At 45.4% G+C, this 16753-nt stretch overlaps 2 long non-coding RNA genes across 2 annotated transcripts in view; one reads left to right on the plus strand and one right to left on the minus strand.

Moving 5' to 3' along the window:
• The window catches only part of LOC135920369 (uncharacterized), a 199414-nt gene that overhangs the window by 127241 nt on the left and 55420 nt on the right, over positions 1 to 16753 (plus strand). The window lies entirely within an intron of this gene.
• On the minus strand, positions 6411 to 7822 carry LOC135920364 (uncharacterized). Its single transcript, XR_011509463.1, has 3 exons — positions 7501 to 7822; positions 6842 to 7439; positions 6411 to 6533 (listed from the first exon to the last, which is right to left on the minus strand). It is a non-coding gene; the product is annotated as an uncharacterized lncRNA (long non-coding RNA).

Here is a 16753-nt window from a genome sequence, read left to right on the forward strand (position 1 = left end):
TACATTACTAGTAAACCTTGAAACATATGCTGGTATTTTTAAGAACTTTTAATACATACACATTCGTTAGATATAACCACTAAACTTGTGGTGTGTAATTTGTTAGAAATGAGGCCAGGACTGTGGCCAACTCCGATATTGGCCTCAGTTGCCGCTCCAGGGCGTCGGCCTGCCGCTCCATGGCGTCGGCCAGCCTGCCGACCTCGTTGTTGAGCACCCGCAGCTCAGCAGTTTGCTGCAATAAAAATCTTTCATCAGCAATGCTTCTACACATGTTACTGTGAAAGGCAGAGTTTTGCTGAACATGCAGTCGTCTTCGACGGGGAAGCACATGCACATGCAGTGCCACAAGCACCGACACATTCATCCAAACTTGGGCTCTTTCGTACACATCCGCCTAACAAATGTGCTGCCACGTTCTGACCTGCTGTCATTAAATCTTGCGAAAATGTAACGGACAGAACGAGGCTACTACTTTCACTCTACCAGCATGCAGCAGCACTGGGAACACAAGAGTATGGTTGGGTCAAAGCCAGGCATGCGAAACGTGTAGACAATCTAATGAACGATTAGTAGGGTTGTCACTTGAACCACGTATTGTAAGTGAACATGGCTAGCCTTCACCGGCACAAAACTGTGCTTTTTGCACAGGTGGCAATTCGCATGTGACTAATTTGTCTATTGCGGCCCAGCCAGGACAGGCTAATGCAGCGTTTGCATAGGGTCTCGGTGATTGATCATCTGGCGTGGTGCAGGTGTGACTTGACAGGCATGGAAGTCTGGCCTGTGCCTCTGGGTCAGCAGAACAACAGCTAGTTTCACATACTGCATAAATGGCCTGCATGCCTAATGGTAGGTCGAGCGCAACTTTGCTCTTGTATAGATTTCATCCAGTGCTGTTTCGTCATGGTGACGTTGCCGAATGATGTTTGCATCCGCATTTGGGTGAAGTGTTGCAATGGCAGCACATCACGTCAACTTGCTAGTGCTTGCCTACTGTGACTCCTACTTGCATGTGTGCACTCTCAATCTCAATACTGCTTGCATCACTGCAAGGACGTACCAACGTATTGTTTTCTGAGGGGGTACTGTTGGGTAGGCACTGCAACATGTCTGATTGTTAAATACATAGACAAGTGAACAATGCACTCTATGTAATGTCAACCTCACGACCCAGGACATATGCAAGCCTGTTCTGCGAAACAAAGCTTTCGTAGCTTCGTTTCACTGCTCTGTACTATTCACCTTTCACCTGTAGGTTTTGGTGCAACTCTTTCTGCTACTGCACTATAGCTCTCGATCCACAATTAAAATTGAATGCATGTTCCTGTGCTAGCCAAGTTCTGTGTGAAACCTGCAAGCATGTATTGCATTGATAGTCAGATGTCGTGTAATTTCCTCCCATTTCTACAGGTAACAGTGATGAGTTGTAATGGACTTATTCATTAACAGTGCGCGTTTTGTACTTACTCACATATGTTACTAATTGTCCCGTCACTGCTTTGCAACTGACATGTTTATTTGTATTGATATTGTTAGTGCTATTCATTTGCCTTACTAGCAACGCGCTCGGGTGTCTAGTTTCATAAAAACTACAGCTGTACCTCGCATTGTCATGTGCTGGTCGTCCGTCTCTCTTGTTATGTAGCATTGCCGGTTTTTTTTCAGTTCTTGTCAACGCCATGTTTGTAAAACTGTCTGATGCAATCATATGTCGCTCCATGCTGATTTCTGTCATCATAATTGGCATAAATCTTTTACATGTGCTGTGTGCTGCTACAGACACATGTGACGTCACAAATAACATAATAAAAACATTAAGTGCTACAAAGCAATCGACAATGGCTGCTTGACCTTATGGACTCTCACATGAGATTCAGATATTGCCAGATGTGTGGTTACAGCACAGTTATAGCGGCCGTTATAGATGAATGAAAAGCATGCTTGGGTGCAGATGTTCAGCGATATGCATGGCATCTTGATGCATTTGCGAGCAGAGCAAAATTTGTTGAGAACATTTGAAATGAGACACAATCTCAGGGGCGACTGACAACAGAATGCTTGACCCGGGAAAAGTTCACAGAGTGCATATACAAGCAGGACTGCATGGTCAGTGCAAGACCCAGGAAAATGCTGCAAGCAGGCAAACATCAATGAAATGTCACATGTACAAAACATGTTAGGTCAACACCACAGAATGACAAATGTGCAGTGTAAAACAATGCAATGTTACCACACTTAAGAGTGCGCCTATCTTGTGGCGATAGGTAAGCAACAATTGCACTCAATTTCAAAGCAACATTGTGATATGTAGGGTTGCTTATGCACACATTGGTATGCAACTAACAGCTAGTTAAAACAGTTTTGTATTGTTCCACTTGCACATCATGCATTTTCTGTCAAATGTATGTATGTTTTCTAAATGAATGTGCCAGTAATAACGCTTCAATGTTTGGAAGCACAACCACTAGAAATACTGCTGTTGTCGCAGGCATGATGTGGCCCCTGACACCAGGAGAAACTATCTCGCATTTTGGCCATTGCAAGTGCAACATTGCTATTCATAACGAAAGGTTCTCAGCCATGCCAAAGGGGGTCAGGGGGGGGGGGAAGGAATTGGTGAAAATTATGAGGTGTCTCAAATTCACATAAACATCGCCCTGTTTCGATACGCTACACTTATCCATATGTCTGGCAAATGTCATGTAGCTGCATTACAGTGCTTTTCAACTGATTACAGAAGTGTGTATAAAACTCGTACTGGAGGCCGTGAGGTCCTGATAAGCTATCACCTGAACCCTTTCAGTGCCGTCAACACACTGATGTGTTTCTGCGTTTCTTTGACATTTCTTTTGTGTGCCAGTGATTTGAGGACTACAGAAAGGTAGCATTTGCCATTGCAGGTGGCATCATATTTTTTTCTTTCTGTACAAACAAAAAAGAAACTGGCATTTCGTTTGCAATATCTGAGAAATAAAAACCGCTGGGGGTGTTTCATGCCCGAAAGGAAAACAACAATAAAAGGGTTCATCACTTTGTATTGCAGAAATCAGTGCATTTTATGCTAGCTATGCGCACATGAATAACAATGTATTGAACAGCACTACATGTGACAAAAGGTATTGCGGCTGCCTAAGCACTACAAGCTGCTCGTTACAAGACTTCAATTCACTTTTCTGGGCATAAACTTGCATGTGATGCGCAACTTTGTTTTGCACATTAAGTTATGTTCATACCGTCTAGAAAAGCGCAACACATTCCAGAATCCCCTAGACAATAGTCAATACTTCTCATGTCAAATGTTACGTACATAATGAAGATTCAAACATTCGTACCATACATTCCTTGTCTCTGCATTTGAGTTACTAGTTTGCTTTACGTGCTAAATTGTAGGAACTTTTTCCCTGTTTTCATTTCTATTCACCAACTACACATCTGCACTCGGCTGCGGCGAAAATTCATTCGCTCGGGTTGAATTACACGTACACACTCTATCAGCACTGCCATCTCACCTTGCGGGACTCTTCCAATAATTTTTCAGCCACCTCATTTCTTGCGGCTGCGAGGGCTACCCTTCTTGAGGTGTCCCCCACAGCCTGCTGCAGCAAGCGGCCTCTTGATGCAGCTCTTGGAGGCCCTGCATAATTTCGGAAGCACACTAGCTTTTAAGCTGCGCGACAAAAAAAAATGTAACTACGCTGTTTGAGGAAGAGCAGTGCAATTATGGCAGCATTAGCAAAACAATACAAGTATTCATCTGCACCACGTTTCACGTTGTACTTGACTTGACTGTGCATACACTTCATACCTGAAACACGAATACTTCATTGTCTCACGTGAGGAGCATAAACCTTGCAATTGTAATAGAAGCATGTTAAAATGGAAATTACAGTTGCTTTTACAGCCACACAACTAATGCAGCTCATCGTTTCTTTTATGTGTAGTACAGTGTTTGCATTGTGCATTTAACCTTTCTTGTAATATATCGACTTCCCACAAAATCCTATTCCCCGGCAGTCGATAATAGCATGCACAGTTCAGGTACCTAGGAAGTTTCTCGTTCTTTCTTAATCTTTCTTTTCCGTACCCCTCATAGAGAGAAACAGCCATTCGCGAGTGCTCAGCCGGCAACCACATTACACGGTGTCATACAAGTGTTCATTTGTCTGGACTGTATGTATGTGTTGTGTGGCATGCCATTTGCATAATTACATTTGTTGCATTTCAGTCTTGACAATTTCACTTCTGATTTGTGCAAGTTGTGCAAAATTACTTTTCCATATGAAGCTCTGCCAGTTAACAGAAGTGACATAGACCCCCTAGATTACACTCCTAGCTTCATGCATAGGCGAGCTTTGTTAGCAAGCCACTAGGTAATCGCACATGCATGACTGAAAGTGTGCAATATTTTTTCAAACATACAACGAATACATAGCATGCAGGTGTACATTCACAGAGTGCTGTAGTTGTTGCGTTCATTCAATTTTTTTTACCTTTTTGTGGGCATCTCCCATGTGTTAGGTTTGTCTGCCCACCAATAATACTACATACATTCGAAGCGGTTTTTCACATTGCCCTTGTTCTGCTCACACTTAAAGACCTTTCTGGACAAATTCTTTATTCATGCATTGCCTCATTACTAAATATCCAAACAACCTGAACCATACAGCATCCATTTGCACTTATTATGTACAACATACGTAGCGTTAACATTCAATAACAGAGTATCCATGAAGTATGCGTTCAGTTTGTTCGACTCTTCACCACTCCAATTAAATCTGAACGCTAAACAATCTGCTGCACAGCTGAGAGTTGGTTGAAACATGAAGTTGCCTCAAGCACACGCATAGCATCTTTCATACCCACTAATGACCAAGACTCTTACACGCATTACTCAAACGCTTCACCTAATTGCATTTTACATCCACTTGGGCTCCTCGCATCGCATATTCACATATGAGCAGGCTTGTTTTGTTCAAATGTTATTGCCCTTTATGTAATATTCCTACTCTGCGGTCTGTAAGGAAATTACATGAAATGAAAAAAGCATGTGTGGCTCGAGGTGACATTTCCACACATAACTGCCTTGTCAATGCGAATGCTTGGTCCTTTACCAAGCATCTAGTGGTCAATGAGTTTACAGTGGTGCGTTACTACATGTCCTGTTCCATAAAGTTGATCCCCCAAAACGCAAAAAACGATAGGTTATCAAATCACTGCCATGCTGTATGATTCTGAGATTGCAGCATAACGACGTACCACATATGCATAGTTACAAGTAGGTGCACATCTTACTGCTTCAGGATAGCAATAGCAAATATACGTCCAAAAAATGTATGGCATGCCTTGCTGACACACCTTTTCCTCAGTGCTGTTTCGATGTCTGTGTGTATAGCGTTCATGAGCAGTTCCACTAGGTTACAGTGCTGTCCGAACAAGTGCTCCTTGTATGCCTTCAGTTTTCCTATTAACCAATACGCCACGTGGACAAATAAGCTTTACGTGCCTTTCACATTTAAACACTTGCTATGAAGCGTGTATAATTGGCCATATCGGTAAGTAATGTATGACAACACCGTGGCAGACGGGGACAAGCAACATTATACACATGTGAAAAGTGTGTCTTCCTTTCTCATGTTTGTAACGATTGCATCTTTTATTTCAGGGCATTACATTCAATCTATCGTGTCCCGAATTTATAAAAACAATAGGTTTTGCGTAGTCTCTTCATCGCAACACCGCTATGAAGGTTACTGCAATTTTTCGACATACCACTAACCAGTACACGTATACTGCGCACGCACAGTACACATAGAACCTTTGCGTAATTTAATTTTCTCATGAGGTATAGGTTCCTCGCTAGAAAAATAAATGTCAACATGTGCACGCAACAAGCAAACGCCACGTTAACTTATTTGGTGATCTACAGGGTTTTCGATTACAAAGACGGCGCCGAATAAAACAACACACGAAGAGGGGGGACACGTAAGACAGCACGTCCCCCTTCTTCGTGTGTTGTTTTATTCGGCGCCGTCTTTGTAATCATGCTTAACGAATTAGCCCACCAACACATGCTCAGGGTTTTTGTGCTTACTTTCTTTTTTGCCTTGCTGTGCCTCTGTGTGTACACTGGTACTGACCAAGCAGCAATAAAATCAATTGGTTGTAGTACCTCTCGTGAGTATACCTTCTCTTTGTGGTTTTCTTTCTTCACTGGACATGTTTGTCTCACATGCATAAAGTACTGCAAGGTGCCTTTCATCTTCAGTGACCAGTACAACGGACTTCTATATCACTATTACAGCTATGGTGACATTCAATGCACACATTTTTGGCGCGAGGTCGCAATTACGTTCACACACCACACACTTTCATACACGTTCATACACCACACACTTACGGCTGGCAGCACACCTTCTGCCCGTGACGCCGGTGCTTGCCGATGGTGGTTGCTGCCGAGGTGCTGAGGTGTCGCCTGGCTGTGACACCTCAGTCACAGCTGAGGTGTTTGGCTGCTGTTGCTGGGAGTCGCTCTGCATTGAAGAAAAACTAATTGTTAAGCTTAAGAGATGCAGACACTGGTCACAATAGTTACAAAAGGTGAAGCATATTGTGCAATCCAGTAGGCTTTGCTCTATTTAGGTACACCTTGCCTCCAAGGCTTTCATTTGTAATGGAAACTTGTGCTCCAGCATTGTTTATTGCCTACTAGTTTTATTTACAAAATCTCATTATGCCCTTCCTTACTGCTTAGTTCAACAAGGTAACAGGATAGGTGAAGGTTTCTAACTGCCAATCCTGGCTTTTCTAAAGGAATACAAATATAAAGGGAGATTCTCACTTCGCATTGACTGCTCAAGAAAGGCGCAGGCCGCACCGGTACTGTACTCGCAGGCCCGAGTAGGGCAAGCACTCGGCCCTTCGCTCCCCCAAGGAGTCCACCGCCGGTAGACCTGCAATGTGGTTTGCGTAAACACTCGAAACAGACGTTACCCTAAAGCATACGCGCCTGGTTTACTTACTTCATCTCGGCGGATAGGTTTCCTGCGTCCGCCCTGGCCCGACTCACAAATCGGTTCCACCAACAACGCCACTGCACCACGGGCTTTGTGGGAGGGCCGGCATCGTTTAGCAATTTCGCGAGCTCCTCCCACATTTCCTTTTTTCTCTGAGCTGTGAATTTTGGGTCCAGATCTCCTGATTTCACTAAACGGGGATTTCGCTCCATAAAGTTAATTATAATTTCTTGTTGCCGATGGTTTATGTGAGGGCCAATGTCCCGTGGTGCCATGGCGCTGTGATGGACAAACACTGTCGTCTGGAAGCTTGACTGCAGAGGGGTAGAAAATATTCAGGAAAACGTACAGACCGCCACTGGACTCTTTTATTCAGCATCATGAATAAACGCTTTGCAGTACACTCTTCTTGAACTTGTGGGCCTGCATAAAGATTATTATGCGCAGTCAACATCACTGCCGTCTGTTCAATGCCGCGACTTACCGTTGAACGTCATATTTCGTCGACGCAGCAGACGATACAGTTGTCGGTGTGGTACTAGAGGCGATTCGAGTTGCAAGTTCTCTCGAAGCATCGCAGTCGTGACGACCAGGCATACACTGTCTGGTGCGCGCCCATTGACAACGATTTCAGCAGTACCATGGGAGAGTTCTCCGAGACAGCAACCATCAACACGACATACTGCCACCGCTACTTTACAGGGATTACCCACGCTCAGTGGCCGACGATCGTGCGTCCACCATTCGCTTCAAGCGTAGACGCAGTCATATTTGCGCTTCAGTTCCAACACTAGTGTCAGCGAATGCACCAAAACAGCAACTACCAACACTACCAACAAGGCATACTGTGCTGCCGTCAGTTTACGGGGATGCTCGGTAAGCGACGGTTTGTGGTCAGCTGTTTCATTCATTTCAAACAGCTGCCATCTTGAGTTTCGGTTTGATACGTGGCCCTCTGGTGGCAAACTAGCAATTGCAGTTTACAATGCCAGAAAAAAGTGAAACGCCGCTATACCGTACAAAAAGATGATGAAAATAAAATTTTAAGACACATTATGTTGTTACCAGTCACGCGGCCAAGCTCGTCTCATATCTTCACTCGGCAAATCACAACCGAAACTAATAGCAAGCGGCTAAACGGCATTTCATTCGATTTACGTTGTCACAGGTGAGTTCCAGGGCGCCCCGGGCACTACGCTCTTCGGGTACGCGGTCTTCCACTGCATTTTAGTGCAAGTTCGGATTCCCTTTTGATGACGTCAGTACTCGCCGAAGTTCAGAACAACAGAACGCGCATCTGATGACGTCAGGCCGAAGTGGACAGTCCACTAGGTGGACTCTTGCAGAATAGCCCCCCAGAACTAAAAGCCTTCGGTAAGTGCCCCCAAAGAACATCCTCGCTAAAAGCCTTACTTATTCGAGTCAAAATTTTGAATGTTCGCACGGGCTGTGTGTGTATATATATATATATATATATATATATATATATATATATATATATATATATATATATATATATATATATATATATATATATATATTCGGAGATACAATTTTAGAGCAAAGAGTGCGACCGCACATTGCTTTGGCACAATACATGAGGTTTCGCCTGGTTGACCAGCCTTTGTCAAAGTAACAGTTAGGTACTGGTTGGTCTCTCCGCGCAACAATCGCGGCTCTCCTATAGCGGAATCATTTGGAACAGTGCTCACTCGCATCTCTACGCTATTGTCGAAGGGAAACCAATATTCGGAAATTTGGAATATCGAGCCCTCGAATCAAATACGAATCGAATAGCAAAGGCTATTCGCTACGGCTATTCTATTCGTGTCGGAAATTTTGCACTTGCGGCGACGAACTTGCCGCGGCTCGTCAGTCAATTAGGGAAATGTACTCGAGCGTGCTCATAGTTTGAAGCAGAGCTTGAGAGCTGCTACGATTGAAGAACTGTGGCGTTTAATTGCTGCGAGTGAAGCAAATTTCGCTGGCGCTTGGTCACGACGAAAATTTTATCCTCACCTGTCACTCCGAGAAGAACATGCAAAGAATGAAAGAACGATCAAGTGCGAACCCTTCCTTTGCCGCTTGCTCTTGGTAAGGGTATTTCCCCCCCCCCCCCCCCGCCGCTTTCTTTTTTGCCTTGCGATTTTTTTCCCGCGGTACCTGTGCTTGCAAAGAAAAAAGAAAAATATATCGTTTTAGTGAGGTCCTGAGACATGTAAACTGAAGAGACCCTCAAACGGCGACGCTAGTTGAGTGCCACCGCCTTCTGGCAGCGGCTGCAGCCGCGTTACCTCGCTCGCCGTCTCTCCGTGCCGAGAGCGGCGAGGCGAGGTCGCGGGGTCAAACCCATTCCGGGCCTGTTCGCACGCACAATGCGCGCTAACTGCGGCGCCGCCCGCTTGCCGGCATGCATTGCCCGCGGGCCGCTCCTCACGCGCTGCTGCCTCATCGCGCCTCACGACAGCGCAGGCATGCATGGAGCGGGGTTGAGGCGAGTTGCTCAGCGTGCTGTCTGTCCTTGCACCACCCTGTGCTCGTGATAAGCAGCGCATGTTTACGAGGACTCAGTGAACTCCGTGTTGCACACGTGACATGATAGAAAAAAAAAGGGGGGGGGGGGGTAAATTAATTGACGACTTTCCAGAACTTGGTTCACTGTGTACTGCACGTGTAAAGTTGTCTTGAACTTTCTGCCTTATTGTTTGCGGCTGGTATTTATCGTCTGCGAATTTGGCCAATCTTTCCTTTTCTGCTTCGACACCAAGACATCGCACCTACTTTGTGACGAATTGTGGTCGTTGTTGGGGAAAGGTGGGGGGGGGGGAGGAAGTGGAGGTTAGACACTAATTCAACATGTTACGCTACGTATGGCAACCCTGTTGATAACTGCCGGTGTAACCTGCACAGAGCCGGCTTCTTCTTGTTACTTAGCCTAAAATGGAGATGGCTAACTCTTGATCGCGCTGCAAGAACTGTCAAGTGGAGTCACACCACATGATTCCCTAGGGGCTTTGAAAAGGTAACGGAGAGAGGAACCCTTGTACGCGCGCACCTTGGGTGACGTACTATAAGAGAATAGCGGACAAACTAAAGCATTGTTCGTCTTAGGTGGGACAACGCGGGGCCTTTTTTCGTTAAGAAATCATAGGAAAATGAGACATCCACCCGTTCGTAGCAGTGCTACAAAGGAAACCCATACAGGTTCCTCGTAAGAAAAGCCTCGCAGTTGAAGAAAAATTCGTCCTGGTCCGGGACTCGAACCAGGGACCACCGCCTACCCGGGACCACCGCCTTTCCGGGGCAGCCGCTCTACCATTTGAGCTAACCAGGCGGCTAGCAGATGGCAGGGCGAAGTCGTATTTGCCAGCAATTCGAAGCAAAAGCAAGTGCATGCCAATACATCAATATTTTGGCAAAATATTTATTTTCTTCAGCTGGAAATCGGTTAGCTCAATTAGGTGAACGAATATGTAAATGATGCTCACGAACAAAGTGCGTTTTGTTGAAACGGGTTGCCAGAATTTTCTTCCCCGCGTGCTTTCCACTCCCTACATCCACCGGACTTGTCGCGTACAACAGCAGCCATGACTTGGCGTTGCAGCACGAAAGGAAAGTGCACACTTTCACATTTCACGTGACCACACGAACAACTAATATTCCATATTACAGAGACTTTGCAACATATAAGTGAAGCAGGCCATGAGATAACCTTTCAGTGGCTTCCAAGTCACTGCGGGATTATCGGCAATGAACGGGCGGATCACGCTGCCCGCTCAGCCCATACTGAGGAGCGCTGCGTCCCGATTCCTCATTCTAGAAATGACGCAGCACGGAAGCTCCGCCTACTTGCTCGGCAGTGCACCGCGTCGCAATGGAATGAGCCACATTTAAGAAACACGCGACTGTACTCACTTGATCCAACATTAAGTCTTCGAGCGCCATCACAGCTTCGCCGTAGAGACGCCACGCTTTTATATCGACTTTGGTTGGGCGTTGCCTTTACTAAAGCCTATGCATTCCGCATAGGGATGACCGACAGCCCAACCTGTGACCACTGTGGCCACGAAGAATCAATTGGCCATATTCTGTGTGCCTGCCCGCAGTACAGTACACAGAGGGCATGCCTTCGCCACGAACTTGACAAACTGGACGACCAAGCGCTATCCGAAAAAAGAATTCTACAACGTCGAAAGGACCTACCGTCACAGAAGAAGGCCGTGCAAGCGCTATTGCGCTTTTTGCGATCTACCGGCCTGAGTGAACGACTTTAACTGGAACGCCTTTTGTGTGTGTGCTTTCATGTGTGCGTGTTTTTTTTTCCTTTTTTTTAGCGTTTTCCTCTCTGTCATCTTTCTAACCCCTATCCCCCATCCCCAGTGTAGGGTAGCAAACCGGAGACTCATATCTGGTTAACCTCCCTGCCTTTCCTCTTCATTCTCTCTCTCTCTCTCACATTTGAAAGATAACCAGCACACGTCTTTATACGTTAAATAACGGCTACAGCTCCGTGTGCTTGGGTGTTTTTGTTATTTTTCATTAGATCTTAAGGTAGCATATCTCGATGTTATCAAAACTTATAAGGGTGGTTTAACACGCAACTTCAGTGCCAGGCGCCATTGTACACATGTTGCATCATCACACCTGGCGCAGCATGTATACGTATACGCATTTCGCTCTTTTAAATTTTGCTGCGACTGACCTGGACAGCCCTGCGAAGATCACATCGTGCGAATAGAAGATGACATCGCGCGAACCGCGAGAATACAGTTACAACACGTAACTCATGCCACAGGAAACAACGCGTACGTCGTTGGCGAGCGGCATAATTAAAAGAGCATGAGCAGTGATCGAACTGAACAACACATAGCGCTTCTCAAGAGCAGCTGTGTCGCGTTCGCCACGAGAGGTCTCGAAACCGCGCCCGGCCACTCCACTTGAACGAATACATCCCGCGCACGGCACCGCCGGCTCCACAGCTGCTGCGGACCAAGCATCTCCTCAGAGTCGAGTCGTCTTTACACTCACTCACTCACTCACTCACTCAGTTACCGCCAGCGTGCCTATTTTCTCCTTCCAGCCACGCCACCAGTGCTCCATCTATACACGCTCTCCTCCTCCCTTCCTGCCTGCGAAGCCGTCCACTTCGTACATCCACCGCCAGAGAGCAACCTGCAGACCTGCGCGCGGGACAGCGGCTGCTGTTTTTTATACTTGATGCCCCCGGCCACGCCATTTCCCCTCGTGGCAACGCAATCTACGGATGTTCTTTTTTTTTTACTGCCTTTTAAAAGCTTCGTTTTCAAACCACTTCTTATTGTTATTATCGTTCCATTTGGAGTTTCACGAGGTAGAGAAGCACCGAAGGAGGGACGGGACGAAACAACTTGCATTGCTGTTTTTCCCTCCGCACCGAACGACCGGCCTTTCCGGCTGGGCTTGAGGTGAAGACAGCAAGAAATAAGGCGAAAGCGCCGATCGTGCTGAAATAGGTCTCCTCTCAGTGAAGGTTCTCCGCAATGGTCGTTTAAGTGAAAATCAAAGGAAGCCAGAAGGAAATTAAATATGTGGCGCACAGGGGCGTAGCCAGGGGGGGGGGGGGGCTTATGGGGCTTCAGCCCCCCCCGAAAGTTTTTCGTGCTGTCCATGCACCGCCGACCAAAGTGAGCCCCGGCGCCGGAAATCACTCTGGATTTTGTCTAGAATGTCTTTTTGACGCTCGAAAAAGACATTTAACCGCGAAGATTGCGAACTCGGGCTGGATTTCGTGGCAACGCCCATACACCGGCAGTCACATAACGCCAAGCAGTGCCATCCGAGCACAAAGTTTCAAGGGCGCTTTGATGGTGAGCGGGCTCGCCGCGGCATCTCACTGAGGCCACGGAATCTATGGAGCGCATGGATATCAATTGCGAAACTTTATGGGTATAAATCTCATAAGCTCTTGATGTGAAACGTGTATTGACATTTCCAAAGTTGTGCTTTAAATTTTCAATTGCGGAACTTTGTGGGTTTAATGTTGTTATAAACATTTGACGCCAAAGGTCCATTGACTTTTCTAAAGTCTTACATCGGAACATACAACGAGACAAGCCAAATCAACACACTAGCAGACGAGTTGACAAAGCACGCAGCGAGGTCCAATGAGACGATGCGTTGGGGTGGTTCATTTGTGCCGTCATGTCACATAAAAAATATCAACATTTTTTTTAACCTACGCCAGAACATCCATGTCAAGACACTAAAGCCAGCCAAAGTAACTACGTTCTTATTTATTTTTTCTACTTTGACTTTTATTCGCCGACGGCACATTGAGCCTCTTCAATTTTTGTTTTGTTCTCGCTACCCTACCCGCGGGCTGCCAGAGCGAGCCAGCGCGCATATGTTTTTCTCGTATGGCCCCGACCACCGCGCGGTGCACTTCGGTGGGCGTTCGGTTTGCTCTGGCCGAGTGGATTTTCACCTGACATAGTTTTGGAAGCTACCTTGTGGGGACTCGAAGGATTGCACCGCGTTCCTTGAGCGGAACCTTTCCGGAAAGTCTTGTTTCGCCGGTGTAGGATACTGAGCAGTATGCGTATGGTTCTCAGTGGGCCAAGCGTCTCATGTTTTCTTCGGTATCAATTCCGTAGCCCGATTAGGTGCCCGATGTAGGTATTCGATTCTGGCCAACATACTTTCCTATGCGTTTTTTTTTTTTCATTTCAGTGCCTCCGCCCCACAGAAAAAAATACATTGTTGCGGCGCAGCAAATTGTCGCATGGTGAAAGTTCGATTTTTGATACTTCTTTTGCGGAAAGTAATGGGCGACGGGACGCTTCAGTTGCCGGATACGTTTATTATATCATTACGAAAGCAATTATATGGACACTCCAGGCGCATTCCTGCCGTCGCTGTCGCCCTCATGTTTCGTATAAAGTCCAAGGGTGATAAAATCGTGACCACGCGCTGCATGATGTATGTGCGAGTGAAAGCGTAGGAGGGGAGGTGGAATGGGTGAGCCTACGATGGTGGTTCACTCTTGTGTGCGCAAAGGAGAAAAGCGGGGAGCAAGCGCGCCGCCTTCCGTCGCGCGCAATACATCGGGGGGAGCGGATGGAATGGGGGCGGAATCTAGGATTCTGTGAATCTATGATTATGCACTAGTTTATTTGCTTTGTTTGAGGCATTATATACAGTTACTTTTTCTTACATACATAGACTCATTGGAGACTTATACGTATACTTAAATATCTTGTTGCGAGGTTCTGTGTATACATGCAGTGAACTTTGTTTCCGGTGACACTTTTTTGTCCTTTATCAAGCCGTATTTTCGCATTTGTATATCCCATTGTATCTTTGCATTTCTGATGTATGAGGGCGAGTCAAATGAAAGTGAGCCTACCCTAACCGCGCAATAATGGTTCGGTTCATTACCTGCGAGGCATGCGCGTAGGAGAACGGCATGTCTCATTTACAAAAGTGACACGCAGGTGTGAAGATAAATGTTCTTTAATGCTCTCATACACTGGGTTGAATATGGTTGCGTCACATAATGGACACTTCAAACGTTGAACAGCTCGGTGTCGCGAAGGTTTTGACAGCTAAAGGTGTTTCCAAAACAGAAATTAATCGCCGTATGGCTGCCGTTTACGTTGAACACGGCATCTGATTGACCACTGTGAAGCGTTAGAGCAAACGGTTTAAAGGACGTTGTAAAGACATTCCAATACCTGGCCAAAACCATCGTGCAATCACCCCCCACACAATTTCAAAGGTTCATGAGCTGATGAAACAAGAACGGAGGATAAGCATCGATGAACTGGCAGACGGTCTGAACATCAGTCACGGTTCGGTTCACGCCATAATTCATGAGCTTCTCGGTTATCGGCTCTTTGGTGCGCAATGGATCCCCAAGATTTTGATCCATCGCGAGAAGACGGAGAAGTTTCGCGCTGCCCTGACTCATCTGATCGGGTATCACAATGAGGATGACGACTTCTTGTTTGCAATTGTGATCGGGGACGAACCTTGGCGCCACTACTACGAGCCTGAAACACGACGGCAAAGCTCACAGTGGAAACATTCGAATTTACCACGCCCAAAGAACGCAAAGGCCATCATTTTCACTGGAAAGGTGTTGACTTTTTTTTCGGTCGTCAGGGTCCATTACTGATAGAATTTGCTGAATCTTGAGAGGCTATCAATTGTTTCGGATATTGTGAAACGCCAGAACGGCAGCGTGTCGCAATCAAGAACGAACAACGTGGAAAATTGACGAATGGGGTCATCTTGTTCCACGACAATGCCTGTCCCCACGTCGCTTATATGGTTAATACAAAACTGGCAAAGTTCAAGTGGGAAACGCTGCAGCATCCGCCATACAGCTCAGACCTGTGACCTTGCGACTTCTACATTTTGGGGCAACCGAAAAAACAGCTCAAGGGAACCAGATACAGACTTTTCGAAGCAGCAACCCAAGGAGTTTTATAAGACGGGAATCACGCGACTCGTTAGCCAATGGGACAAATGTCTAAATTCTCATGAAGACTACTTTTAAATGAAGTACCCCGTTGTTGGCTCACATTCATTTGACTTGCCCTCGTATATCTTGCCGAATTCCTGCTTTTTATACGTGCCCTCTGTTGCGACTATAATTTCGGTGCAATTACTCACGATACACGACCGGTGACAGCTGCTCCTGCGTAATACATTAAAACAAATTACAGCGTCATTGAGATTTTTTGGCGCTCTTTGGCCATGACTGGCCCTTGCGCCACAAAACCCTATACATCATCATCATCATTGAGATTTTTCACTGGCCATTGCATATATACAAGAATGTCAGCACGGTTCTTCAATGACAAAGTTTCATTAACATATTTGTCCTCAACTTGCTCAGTTCATTGCCTTTTAATTTTTCATATCAGCGGCATGCACTGGTTTCCTGGTTTCAAACTGATATAGTTCTAAAGTTCGTGTGATATTTTCTTTACTTAATAAATAGACAAAAATATGGAAGCATTGATATCAGTTATTTTGGGCAAAAATTTTGGCACATACGAGTATATTCTTTTATGAAAAAATACATACTTTATTGTTTTGACTGTGCGTAGGGTTCAAGAATTCGTTTGCAGCATCTTTGGCAATGACAATGCAGTTATTATTCATGGATTTGTCCCTTGACAAATTGTTTAAGAAGACGCTTTAGCTCGGGCCCAATCCGACGCGGCCTATTCAAATACTTGTAAAACGCAGAAACGCTTGTCTTAGATAATCATACTAATCATTTTTATTGAAATTGGTTGCATTTGAGAGAGAAAGTTAAATCCTAGTTCTGTTGGAAACACAACTTCGATTTAGGGCCTGAATTTTCTTTAAAATATTTTGAAAAATTCGAAAGTTTGAAAAAATAGAAGCACGACGTTTACAAACTAATAGCTATGCATGAAGAACAGACATTGTGGTTCTGTAAACGGCATCTATTATAATACTCAAAGCGGACAAGTTTGCTATGTCAATTTGTATCTTACGTGAATTGGTTACGTTGTGTACAAGGGTTCTGCACAAGCCGTATTTCCACAATACTAAATTTTTTTGAGATTGATGTGTAACATATCTATTTTGTCCGCTGTAAATATACTATTAGGTGCAATTCACAGAATTGTGATATTTTTCATTGTTGAGTCACGGATTCTTAAACTTGATAGTTTCGTTTTCTGAAAATTTTCGATTTGGCCAATTTTTAATAAATAATT

This window comes from Dermacentor albipictus, unplaced genomic scaffold (genome assembly GCF_038994185.2).
Source record: "Dermacentor albipictus isolate Rhodes 1998 colony unplaced genomic scaffold, USDA_Dalb.pri_finalv2 scaffold_13, whole genome shotgun sequence".
Classification (NCBI taxonomy): Eukaryota; Metazoa; Arthropoda; class Arachnida; order Ixodida; family Ixodidae; genus Dermacentor; species Dermacentor albipictus.